The following is a 12,248-nucleotide window of genomic DNA, read 5'->3' on the forward strand; positions in this document are numbered from 1 at the left end:
GGGTAAAACACAGGGTAAAGTAAAAGTTTTTTTAAGGGTGGGAGAGATCTGGGCAAATTTGGAGGTAACAAGGAAAGAGTGAAGGGAATCAATGGATAAAGAAGTATTGGGGAGGAAAATAAGATGGGAAGAAGATGAATCAAAGGCAAGCTTCCTGAGAAAAAAGAGGCTGGATCAAAGCTGGCTTTGACCAGAAGAAGAGCTCTATTTTCTTCAGAGAATGCAATGAAGAAAGAGGAGAAAACAAAACAAAATAAAACATGATGAGATATAAAAGGGAGAAGAGGGAATTCAGGCTGATTGCCTTTGTGGTTTCAGTGAGGAGGGAAGTCTTTAGTTGAAAAGGAGTGGGGAAGGAATAAAGGAAATTGTGATAAAGAATCAATTAGGAAAAAATAAAGGGGCACAATGAGTAGAGCACCAACCCTGAAGTCAGGAGGACTTGAGTTCAAATCTGACCTCCTAGCTGTGTGACCCTGGGCAAGTCACTTAACCCAATTGCCTCAGCTCCCCCCCCCAAAAAAAATCTAAAAAATAAATAAAAAAGATTGGTTGTAACAGGAAGGATCTACTTGTAATTATATAACAAAGCTCAGGATATCTTAACCCGTAGTCCATGGATCATGGATTCATCATCCATGAATTTAGATGGAAAAAAATTCACATCTCTTCTCAGTTACCTTTAATTAAATATTATATAGACAACAAAGTGCAGTAGTATTAGCAATACTAGTGATTTTGTCACTAACAGAAATTACAAATATTTTCATATCAGAGTTGTTGCAGCTTTCTTAAATTACTTTGAAATTAATGTTTTTATATGCATGCTAGATTTATTACCATGTCATACTTTAACAAGCATTTTAATAAATATATATTTTATTTATTTTCAATACACATTGCTTTATGAATCATGCTGTGAGAGAAAAATTAGAACAAAAGGGAGAAATCATGGGAAAGAAAAAAAACAAAAACAGAAAAAAGTGAACATAGCATGTGTTGATTTACATTACATTTTCATAGTTCTTTTTCTGGATGTAGATGACATTTTCTGTCCAAAGTATATCGGGATTGCTTTGGATCACTGAACCACTGAGAAGAATCAAGTTTTTCATAGCTGATATCACACATTTTTGCTGTTCTTGTTTATAACGTATGCCTGGTTCTGCTTGTTTCACTCAGCATCAGTTAGTGTAAATCTTAATAAGCATTTTGATAACTATGTTTCAATATTATTGAATTTCTTTGCAATCTTATATTTTTTCTTTTATGTATGTAAAATGCATTATTCCAAGGAGTCTATAAGTATGCTTCACCAGACTGCCCAAGGGTCCCATGACCTCAGAAAAGTTAAGAATCTCTTTGCTAGATAAAGCAGTTGTAGATTTCTGGCATTCCCAAACAAAGTAGTAAAGGGTGGGGACAAAGAACCATAGAAACTAGAATTGGAAGAGATTTTATGGGTAGTCTAATCCAACTGCTTCATTTTACAGATAAGAAAACAAAACAGACAGCTTCTGTTAAGAGACTTATCCAACTTGTCCAACAGGCAGAGACAGAATTTGAACCCACATCTCCTGACAGAAACCAGCACACCCAGGATTGAGATTTACAAATCTCATGATGAATAATATGATATGTATGATGAATATGAGCAGTGATAAAACAGAGAAACCATAAGGATAGAATAGTATATAGTTTAATTGATTAGGTATAGATTGGAAGGTAATTAAATACCTGTTTACCAATCTTCCTTCTACCCTGTCCCTCACCAAGATTAATGTGGTTAACATATTTTAAAAGCAAAGCTTATACTTAGAGAAGAGCCATAGGAACAATAAATATTCACAAACCTTACTTATTTCCTTTATTTCAATATTTCAAAGATCTTTAATTTTGTTATGGTGGGTACTCATCCAGCTAAGAGTAGCTCAGGTTAAAAAAAATTCATCATCTTGTAGCCTGAGGCTAATTGTGAGACAAAAGACACAGTTTATGACATGCCAAGGTCTGTACTGTGGTGTATTCTGGCAGCACAGCCTCCTAGCAGAACCCAGAGTGACCTTCTTAACCGGAAGAGGTAAGTAAGATTTAAGGGAAAATTCTCTTAATTTGATTTTGAGAGCTAACTTAACTGATGGCATTCAAAGAACTGGCTCCTAAATTTGCCCTAGAGTTATGAAAGGTTGAAAGTGGAAAAGATCTTAGAAATTAGCTACTGATTATGTAAAAAAAGAACAGTTTAGGAAAATCTTAACCACTCTCTGGGTGGAAAGTTGCCTTATCTGGAAAATTCGAGGCCTTGAAGTCCCTGATTCTATAAATTTAACCAAAGAAAGGACACCAATGGCTAATTTTGAAGAAGGCCTAAGGCCTCCCAGACAGAGCCAAGGCTACAGAATGATTAGAATCAGATCTATTTACATTAAAGGAAGCATCAAATTACCCAGACTTCAAGGTCTGAGGAACACTTACAAAAACACAAGGACTCAGGACTTGAGAAGGAGGAAGAAAGCCCAGAATGACTCATGGTAGTGTGCTTGTGACCCATCAAGTGTAACAAAGCAAAATGCTTTATTTAGGGTTTGGCTTCAATTTTCAAAGGGAAGTGTAATCTGAATCTAGAGCTGTTTCTTCAGAAAAGCAAAAGGTTATAAAGTTTGTATAAGCTTGTTAATCTAGAATCAATGTGATACTAAATTGGTTTTATATACTTCTGTGTATATAAGGGGTTGGGAAGATGGGCCATCTCAAATGCTACTGGTTAATATTTATATAGCTTGAGGTTTGTAAGAGGCTATCTCATCAAATCCTTATAACAACCTAATGAGGAGTTATTCTTTTTACATATATATATTTATGTGTGTGTGTGTCTATATATAAAATAGTTGTTCTTTTTCAAAATATGTGCTAAGACAGTAGAAAAGTTAATCTTATCTTCATTTTATAAATGAGGAAACTGAAATTGGGAGAGAATAAGTGACTGTTACAAGATCAAGTAGCTAGTAAGTATATGGGACAGAATAACAAGGAAATCAGCATCACTTTATCACAAAAAATGTGTAGGTGAGCAAGATATAAGAATTTTGGAAAGACAGAAAGAGGCCTCATTATGAAAGGCTTCAAAAATCAAACAGGATTTTGTATTTCATCTTGAATGTAATAAGGAGTCACTGATGTTTACTGATTTGGGGGATGGAATGAAGTTTAAAATGATGAGATCTGAGTATTTTATATTTCACAATTACATGTAAAGATAATTTTCAATGTTAATTTTTGCAAAATTTTGAGTTCCAAGCTTTTTTCTCTTTCCTTCCCTTACTTTCTACTCCTCAGGACAGCAAACAATTTGAGATAGGTTATATTTGTGTAATCATTTAAATATATCTCCATGTTACTCATGTTGTGAAAGAAAAATCAGAACAAAAAGGGAGAAAAAATGAGAAAGAAAAAGCAAACAAACAACAACAAAAAAAGATGGAAATAATATGCTTCAATCCATATTCACTCTCCATAGTTCTCCTCTGGATGCAAATGGAATTTTCCATCCCAAGTCTACTGGAATTTTCTTGGATCACTGCATTGTTTGATCATCACATAATCTTGCTGTTGCTGTGTATAATGTTCTCCTGGCTCTGCACACTTCACTCAGCATCAGTTCATGTAAGACTAGGAATATCAGTTTGAAGCTGAGTGAAGGATGGACTGCAGTGGTTGGGAAGAGACCAACCAGAAGGCTACTATAATAGTCCAAGTGAGAAAGAAGACCTTGAGGTTCAAGAGCCAGTTCTACCACTCATTACAAGCATGGCCTTGGGTATATCACTTCAAATGGTTGAGTTAATTCCATTTAGAAAATGAGAAGGTTACACTTAATGACTTCTAAGGTCACTACTAGATCTAATTATATAAATCTAAGCATGCATATTTGACAGTGTCTGAAAAGGAGTGGCTACTGTGTAAGAAAATGCAACTTTCTAATAGTATCCAAGGGTCATTTGTTATCCTATGTTCACTCCTTGGAATAGAAAGATAGTTAGATAAAAAGATAAAATATTTATTGAGTGCATACATAGTGATGAAATTGATGACCAACCAATGATGAGGCTGAGGTGTTCAGATATGTGACAAATTCACAATGGTCTTTCTCTTTGCTAAAAGGTATTTTTATTTATGAGAAAAGGTTATAGACAAAATGAAAAGGTAAACTAGGCAGGTACATATGAAATGGATTTGGGAGAGCATATAGTTAGCTAGGCAAGTGGTTTAACAATTAACAATTAACAATTTAACAATTTAACAATTAACAATTAACACTGGGGTAAGTTCCCCAGTGGAATTCAAAATTAACTAGAAAAAAAAGAGAATATGCCATGAGGTAGGAATGTCATTGACTGGCAGGCTAACTCCATAGAGGGATTTAGTACCCTAAAAGAGTTATTAGCTCTAAGAAGGAGAAAGGTATTATGAGGCATGATGGAAGGATGAGAGGAAAGATACCATGAAGCATGGGGGAGGGCGAGGAGAAAGACACCACCACAAGGCAGAATACCATGACAGTTAACCCAAAAGGGAGTCCGCGAAGATGGTGTAGGCCATGGAGAGATTTATAAGGGAAATTAAAATCAGAGATTTGGCTTCTGACTTGGTTTTTGACTAAACACATTAAGGTGAGATTACCCAAGACCTCTACAGGAGGTAGGACTGTAAGGCTGAGCTGATCCCCATAAGTTCCTTTCTCTGCTTGCCTCAGAGAATAGTCTTGTCAATACTTCAGGCTTTCTCTGCCAACTCCACCTAATGACCCAATACCTCATCAGTACTATGTGATAGGTCCTGTGCTAAGTGCTAGGGATACAAAAGCTTGCCAACAAGACAGTACTTGCCCTCAAGGGACTTACATTCTATTAGAGGATGACACCATCTAAAGGGGTTCTAGAAAGGGGAAGGTGGCAAAGAAAAGGAGATAGACTCTGGAGAGAGTCCTCAGAAAGGGAGATGAAGCATAACTGGAGTACTCAAAAAATTTTTTCCCAGGAAGAAAGACTCCAAAGAAATAAGGAGGGCTTCAGGTTGGAGGTTTCTCAGGGTGGCAATGTGGCCTGAAAGAGAAGGGTGGGTTCACACCTCTCGGATTGGCCAAGATGACAAGAAAAGATAATGATAAATATTGGAGAGCATTTGGGAAAACTGGCATACTAATGCATTGTTGGTGGAATTGTGAACTGATCCAGCCATTCTGGAGAACAGTTTGGAACTCTTCCCAAAGGGCTATAAAACTTTGCAATACCCTTTGATACAGCAGTGATACTATATAGTCCAACGAGTCTATAATCTTTGTAGTCCAAAGAGACTATAAAAAAGGAAAAAGGATCTACATGTGCAAAAATGTTCATAGCAACCCTTTTTGTAGCGTCAAGAAACTGAAAATTGAAACCATCAATTGAGGAATGGCTGAATAAGTTATCGTATATGAAAGTAATGGAATATTATTGTTCTATGAGAAATGATTTCAGAAAAGCCTGGAAAGCCCTACGTGAATGTTGTACACAGTAACAACAAAATTATGTGATGATCAACTCTGATGGGCTTGGCTCTTCTCAATAATGTGGTGATCCAAGGCAATTTCAATAGACTTGGAATGGAAAATGTTAGTCACATCTGGAGAGAGAACTATGGATACTGAATGTAAATCAAAATAAGTATTTTCACCTTTTTTTTTTACAAAAAAAAATTCTGATAGTTTTTTTTTTCCTTTTTGTCTGATTTTTCTTGCACAATATGACAAATTTGGAAATATGTTTAAAAGATATGAACATTTTTAATCTATATCAGATTACATGGGTCTTTCGGGGGACAAAGGAAAGAGATGAAAGAGGGAGAAAAACTTGAAACACAAAGTCTTGCAAAAATGAATGTTGAAATCTATCTTTACATGTATTTGAAAAAATAAAATACTATTTTTTTTTTTTAAGAATAGTGGGAAGAAAGATGGAACACAGTTGTTGAAAAGTGGAAACAAAAGCTTTATCTTATCTGGATTCTTTCTTTACAGATTTCCTTATATGTTTCCATGATCCAAAAGGATAGTATTTGATCTGTATTTATGATAGAAATTAGAGAGGAGGGTAAGTTAGGAGAAAGTCCTCTTCACCCAATCAAGGCAGTGTGTATTCCCAGAAGGCAAATCCATTTCAAAAGCAGCCTGCACAAAATATGATTAGGATGGTAAATCCCTTGCCAAAAGCAATACAATGCAATTTCCAAGCCAAAAGTAAAAAGCTTTTGGATCATTCTCTCCATTAGTAATTTTTTTTTTTGTAATTAGACTCTTCACAAGATGACATAATGCACTCAGTCTAGTCCCACGTTCCAAGCATTATGGACTCTTAAGAAGCAACATTCCTATTTTAGCTTTGGAGCAGTTTAGTTCTTCTAGAAAACATACTTGGTTGATAGAGAAGACTTTACATTTTTAAGAAAGTTGATCTCTGGACTGGTGAGACTTACATGAACTGATGCTAAGTGAAATGAGAAGAACCAGGAGATCATTATATACCTCAATAATGATACTGTATGAGGATGTATTCTGATGGAAGTGGATCTCTTCGATAAAAAGAGCTAATTCAGTTTCAATTGATCAAAGAGGGACAGAAGCAACTACACCCAAAGAAAGAACACTGGGAAATAAATATAAACTGCTTGCATTTTTATTTTTCTTCCCGGGTTATTTATACCTTCTGAATCCAATTCTCCCTGTGCAAGAAGAAAACTGTTCAGTTCTGCACACATATATTGTATCTAGGATATACTGTAACCCATTCAACATGTAAAGGACTGCTTGCCATCTGGGGGAGGGGGTGGAGGGAGGGAGGGGAAAAATCAGAACAGAAGTGAATGCAAGGGATAATGCTGTAAAAAATTACCCTGGCATGGGTTCTATCAATAAAAAGTTATTAAAGTGAAACAAAAAAAAAAAAGAAAGAAAGAAAGTTGATCTCTGCTGACTAGATAGGGAATGGTATCCATATTTCTAAACTATTGGGTTATAACCAATTTCCTCCTTGAGGTTGAGTTTAAGCTAAATTGAATGCTATTGGGCTCAAGTAGAAATATTGTAATGTTCTTCCTTCTGCCAAGATTTATGAAGAGCCCCCTATGTGCATAAGGAATTAGGAAGATTCATCTTCCTGAGTTTAAATCTGGCCTGAGACACTTCCTAGCGCTGTGACTCTAGGCAAGTCATGTAACCCCATTTGCCTGTTTCATCATCTGCAAAATGAGCTGGAGAAGTGGCTTCAGTATCCTGTCCAGTATCTCTGCCAAGATAATTCCAAATGCATTCTCAAAGAGATCAACATGACTAAAAAACTACTGAACAACAAAGAGAAAATGCTCTTCATCTGCTCTAAGAATCACAGAATATCAGCATCAGAAGAGACTTCAAGTCTTCTAGTTCAAGTCACATCTGAAAAGGAATTCCCTTGACATCATATTCAACACCCATTTGAGATAAGTTTAATTTTCAGGAAGGATTTTCATGCAATAAATCTAAATGTGATTTTCTAAAATTTCCACTCATTGGCTAATTCTAAACTCTGATTTCAAGCAGAACAACCCTAATATCTCCTCCACATAATGGAATTTTCTGGAGATTCAATCTTATGTAAACTTCACAATGCCTCAGTAAATGTGCCAGTATCTTAAGTTTTCTCATGATTTCAAACTTAAAAGCCCCTTTCCTTAATCTGAGAAGGAGGGAAACATCCCAGTTACTGAAGTCTCTAGCTTCCTGGGAGTTCTCTACATCTCCCCTTTTTTTATTTATTGAGGTGATCTCAAGTCTTGAAGTCTGAGATCCTGCCTGCAGACATTCTCTGCAATTCTTTTTTTTTTTTAATAGCTTTTTATTTATAAAACATATACATGGGTAATTTTTCAACACTGACCCTTGCAAAACCTTCTGTTCCAAATTTTCCCCTTTCCCCCCCATTCCCTCCCCTAGATGGCAGGTATTCCAGTATATGTTAAAATATATGTTAAATCCAGTATAGGTATACATATTCATACAGTTATCTTGCTGCACAAGAACAATCTGATCTAGAAAGAAAAGAAAAAAAAAAACCTGAAAAGTGTGATGACCGCGTATTTAAAATCAGCCGGAGTCAGGAATTCAGGTTAAGGGAAAAATCTTCAATCTTTATTCTTTTTGAAGTGAAAAGGGATTGTGATAGCAATATGGGCAGCTGTGACAGGAAGCCAGCCAGCAGAGGTGAAGGGGGATTGCAGGTGAAGGGGGGTCACGATAGCAATGTGAGCAGCTGTGTCAAGACATCAGCCAGCAGTCTCTCTTTCCACTTCCCTTTCCACTCCCCTGCTTCCACCCACCAAAATCGTCATTTCCTATACAACACATCAGGACTTGCACAAAGAGTGAACAGGGGCCATTCTTTCTCCAAGCATATATATATAAATAGAGTATGGTCCAATTACTATTTAGTCTCACGTGCTTGGGACCTCAGTGCATCAACTCGAGCCTCAGCCCATTACAGAAAAAGAAAAAAAAAATGCAAGCAAACAACAGAAAGAGTGAAAATGCTATGTTGTGGTCCACATTCAGTTCCCACAGTCCTCTCCCTAGGTGTAGATGGCTTTCTTCACCACCTCTGCAATTCTTTTAACTATGATCCAGAAAACAGCCTACCAGACACATATAAGTAAAATTACAGCAAGTGCTATGAGTATAATTTCATGCTCAATGGCACTGAATGGTCCTTGTGCTCTCTTAATCCAACCAGCAATTGTTTGGGTACTTTGGTCAGGTCCTGTATTTTCATGTGATTCTTTAACATAGCAGCAATCTTCTGAAGATCTTCAATATCCAATGTAACATTTGAATTTCCCCATAATCCATTAAGGTGATTTCTAATTTTATTCCATTCCTACTCTGACTCATTGTATTCCTTGTTAATCATACAGAAACTAATGAATCTGTAATCACTCACCAATCTTGATCTAATCCTCAATATTTCTATTTCTTGTCCTATTTCAATGACATCCTCCCTTAATTGATTTATAGTTTCATAAAACTCCTTATTAATTTTATTCTGTATAGCAAACCCTTTAGAATGGCTAATGGCAGTTGAAAACGAGGAGATGGGGTTGCTGATAATTCAACATAGCCATTAAGAGAAATCATGCTGTTTATATATCTTAAAATAATATTATTATGAAAAGCACTGTTCTGTGACCAATTCTGATTTCTGTTTTCTGTGATCTAATTTTCTGAAGCATATTGTTATTTTCTGGAAACTCATTTTTTTTAATTGAAACTTTTAATTTTTAAAAATAATTATAATTTTTTATTGACAGAACATATACATGGGTAATTTTTTACATTATCCCTTGCACTCACTTCTGTTCCGATTTTCCCCCTTCCTCTCTCCACCCCCTCCCCTAGATGGCAGGAAGTCTTATACATGTTAAATATGTTATAGTATATCCTAGATACAATATATGTGTGCAGAATCAAACAGTTCTCCTGTTGCACAGGAAGAATTGGATTCAGAAGGTAAAAATAACCTAGGAAGAAAAACAAAAATGCAAACAGTTTACACTCATTTCCCAGCGTTCTTTCTCTGGGTGTAGCTGATTCTGTACATCATTGATCAATTGGAACTGAATTAGATTGAAGCTTTTTATTTTCAAAATATATGCAAGGATACTTTTCACCATTGACCCTTGCAAAACCTATGTTCCAATCCCCTCCCTTCCCCCCGGCCCCTCTCCTAGATGGCAAGTAATTCAATATATGTTAAACATGGTAAAAATATATGTAAATTCAATATAGGCATACATATTTATATAATTATCTTGCTTCACAAGAAGAATCAGATCAAAAAGAAAAAAAAGAGAAAGAAAATAAAATGTAAGCAAACATCAACAAAAGAAATGAAAATGCTATGTGTGATCCACACTCAGTTCCTACAGTCTTCTTTCTGGATATAGATGGCTTTCATCATCACAAGATCATTGGAACTGGCCTGAATTGTCTTATTTTTGAGAAGAACCACATCCATCATATAATCTTGTCTTTGCCATGTACAGTGAAATCCTGGTTCTGCTCATTTCACTTAGCATCAGTTCATGTAATTCTCTCCAAGCCTCTCTAAAATCATCCTGCCGATCATTTCTTATAAAACAATCTTTCATAACATTCATATATTATAACTTATTCAGCCATTCTCTAATTGATGGGCATGCACTCAGTTTTCGGTTTCTTACCACTACAAAAAGGGCTGCCACAAACATTTTTGCACATGTAGTCCAAAGGATATGCACAGTTTGATAACCTTTTGAGCATAGTTTGGAGACTCAATCTTGTGTAAAGTTTACAATGTCCAGTAAATGTGCCAGAACCTTATGTTTTCTCATTATTTCAAGCTTAAATACACCCTTTATTAATCTTAGGAGGAGGGGAACATCCCAGTTACTAAAGTATCTAGCTTCTTGGGAGTTCTCTACAATCCTCCTAATATTTAAAGGCAACTATCATGTTATCTTCATTAATGTCTTCTCCAGGGTTAATATCCCTGGTTCCTTTAGGAAATACCCCTGAACTCCTGTGGCATAAACTCAAAGTTCTTTATTATTCTGGTTTCTTTCTTTGGAAACTCTCTAGTTTGTAAATCCATGGCCAAAAATTTAAAGGAAGTCATATGGCTGTGGGTGCCAGCCTATCATCAAGTCATCAACTCTCAGTATATAACACCCTAAGGATGAGGGACCAACCCACACCTAGGTAATATTAACACCTACAGGGAGGGAAGAAAATCATTAGCAAGGTTAGAGTTTTCATATAATTTCAAGTTAACTGATTGGTTGATAATTTAAGGGAGAGTACATTATTTTGAAAATTAGAAATTTACAACAGTCAGGGACACTTTTAATTTTATTTAATGAAACAGAAAGACATATTACCTATTCCCTTGGGATCTCATCAGCTCCCATGATTTAATTATCACCTCTAAGCTGCTGATCCTCAAATTAACTTCTCCTGAATTCTCCAACTCTTTGCTAAACTCCAATCTGGCATCTCCACCTGCCTTTCAAACATCTTGAACTGTATGTCTTAATATTGGATTTCCAAAAAGAGACCCCAAAAGGTTGGGATCGCAAAGTGGTGTCTCAAGGTATCTCAAAAGAATTTGCAGGATTAAACCCATCTCCAAGTCAAGAGGCAAAGTTTATTGTAATTGTAATGACAATTGAAGTGGATAAATTCCAAAAGAGATTAGATTAGCAAGGAACCAAGTGAAAGAAGATAAATTTATAGGACAAAGTCAGACGAGAACTTTATGTTACTTATTTATAAATTTTGTGGTTTACATGTAGGGTTTGAGAGGTGGTCTATTCACTATTGTCTCAGGAATTTGGTTATCACTGAGCAACATATCTATCTGACAGTAATATTTGTAGAACTATTCTTTTTTTTAATTAAAGCTTTTTATTTTCAAAATATATACATGGATAATTTTCAGCATTCACTCTTACAAAATCTTGTATTCTGAATTTTTTTCCCTCCCTTCCCTCCACCCCATCCTCTAGATGGAAAGTAATCCAATATGTGTTAAATATATGCAATTCCTCTATATATATTTCCACAACTATGATGCTGCATAAGAAAAATCAGATCAAAAAGGAAAAAAATGAGAAAGAAAATGAAATGCAAGCAAACAACAACAAAAAGAGTGAAAATACTATATTGTGATCCACACTCAGTTCCCACAGTCTCCTCTCTAAGTACAGATGGCTCGCTTCATCATAAGATCATTGGAACTGGCCTGAATCATCTCATTGTTTAAAAGAGCCATGTGTAGAACTATTCTATGGCTAGAAGACTTTGGAATCATTGACTGATAGATTGTTAGAACAATAGCACTCTAAGGTAGGAGAACCTTAAGATCACTGATTCTAAAGCCAGAAGACTTTAGAAACATTGACAAATTGTTAGAACAGAAGCATCTAAGGTCAGTGGATCCTCCTCACTGCTATGTTTCCCCCTAGAAGCTGTACCTCATCATTTTCCCCTCTAAAGCACTTTGAACCCCAAATTCATTTGAGACAAAGAAATGGAGAGCTTATGTTCTGGAGCTACTTCATGCTAATAAGGGATGTAGAGGTGTTCCTGTCTAGTAGGCTCCAGACTGAGTACGGGAGGCATGTGACTTGAAGATGGGGGCAGCAGC

The 12,248-nt window shown here is 35.9% G+C and overlaps 1 protein-coding gene across 3 annotated transcripts in view; it reads left to right on the forward strand.

Annotated features, from left to right (window-relative positions):
• The first annotated feature begins 2,002 nt into the window (after positions 1-2,002).
• TUBB1 (tubulin beta 1 class VI) overlaps positions 2,003-12,248 on the forward strand; it is a 40,099-nt gene continuing 29,853 nt past the window's right edge. For 2 of the 3 annotated variants that reach the window (XM_051976662.1, XM_051976664.1), the window contains exon 1: positions 2,003-2,080. The gene's annotated coding sequence lies outside the window, so the exon portion shown is untranslated. Of the gene's footprint in view, positions 2,081-3,717; positions 3,818-12,248 lie in introns of those variants that run through there. The other variant, XM_051976663.1, reaches the window with a different exon arrangement.

The sequence above is a fragment of the Antechinus flavipes genome, chromosome 2 (assembly GCF_016432865.1).
Source record: "Antechinus flavipes isolate AdamAnt ecotype Samford, QLD, Australia chromosome 2, AdamAnt_v2, whole genome shotgun sequence".
In the NCBI taxonomy this organism is placed as follows: Eukaryota; Metazoa; Chordata; class Mammalia; order Dasyuromorphia; family Dasyuridae; genus Antechinus; species Antechinus flavipes.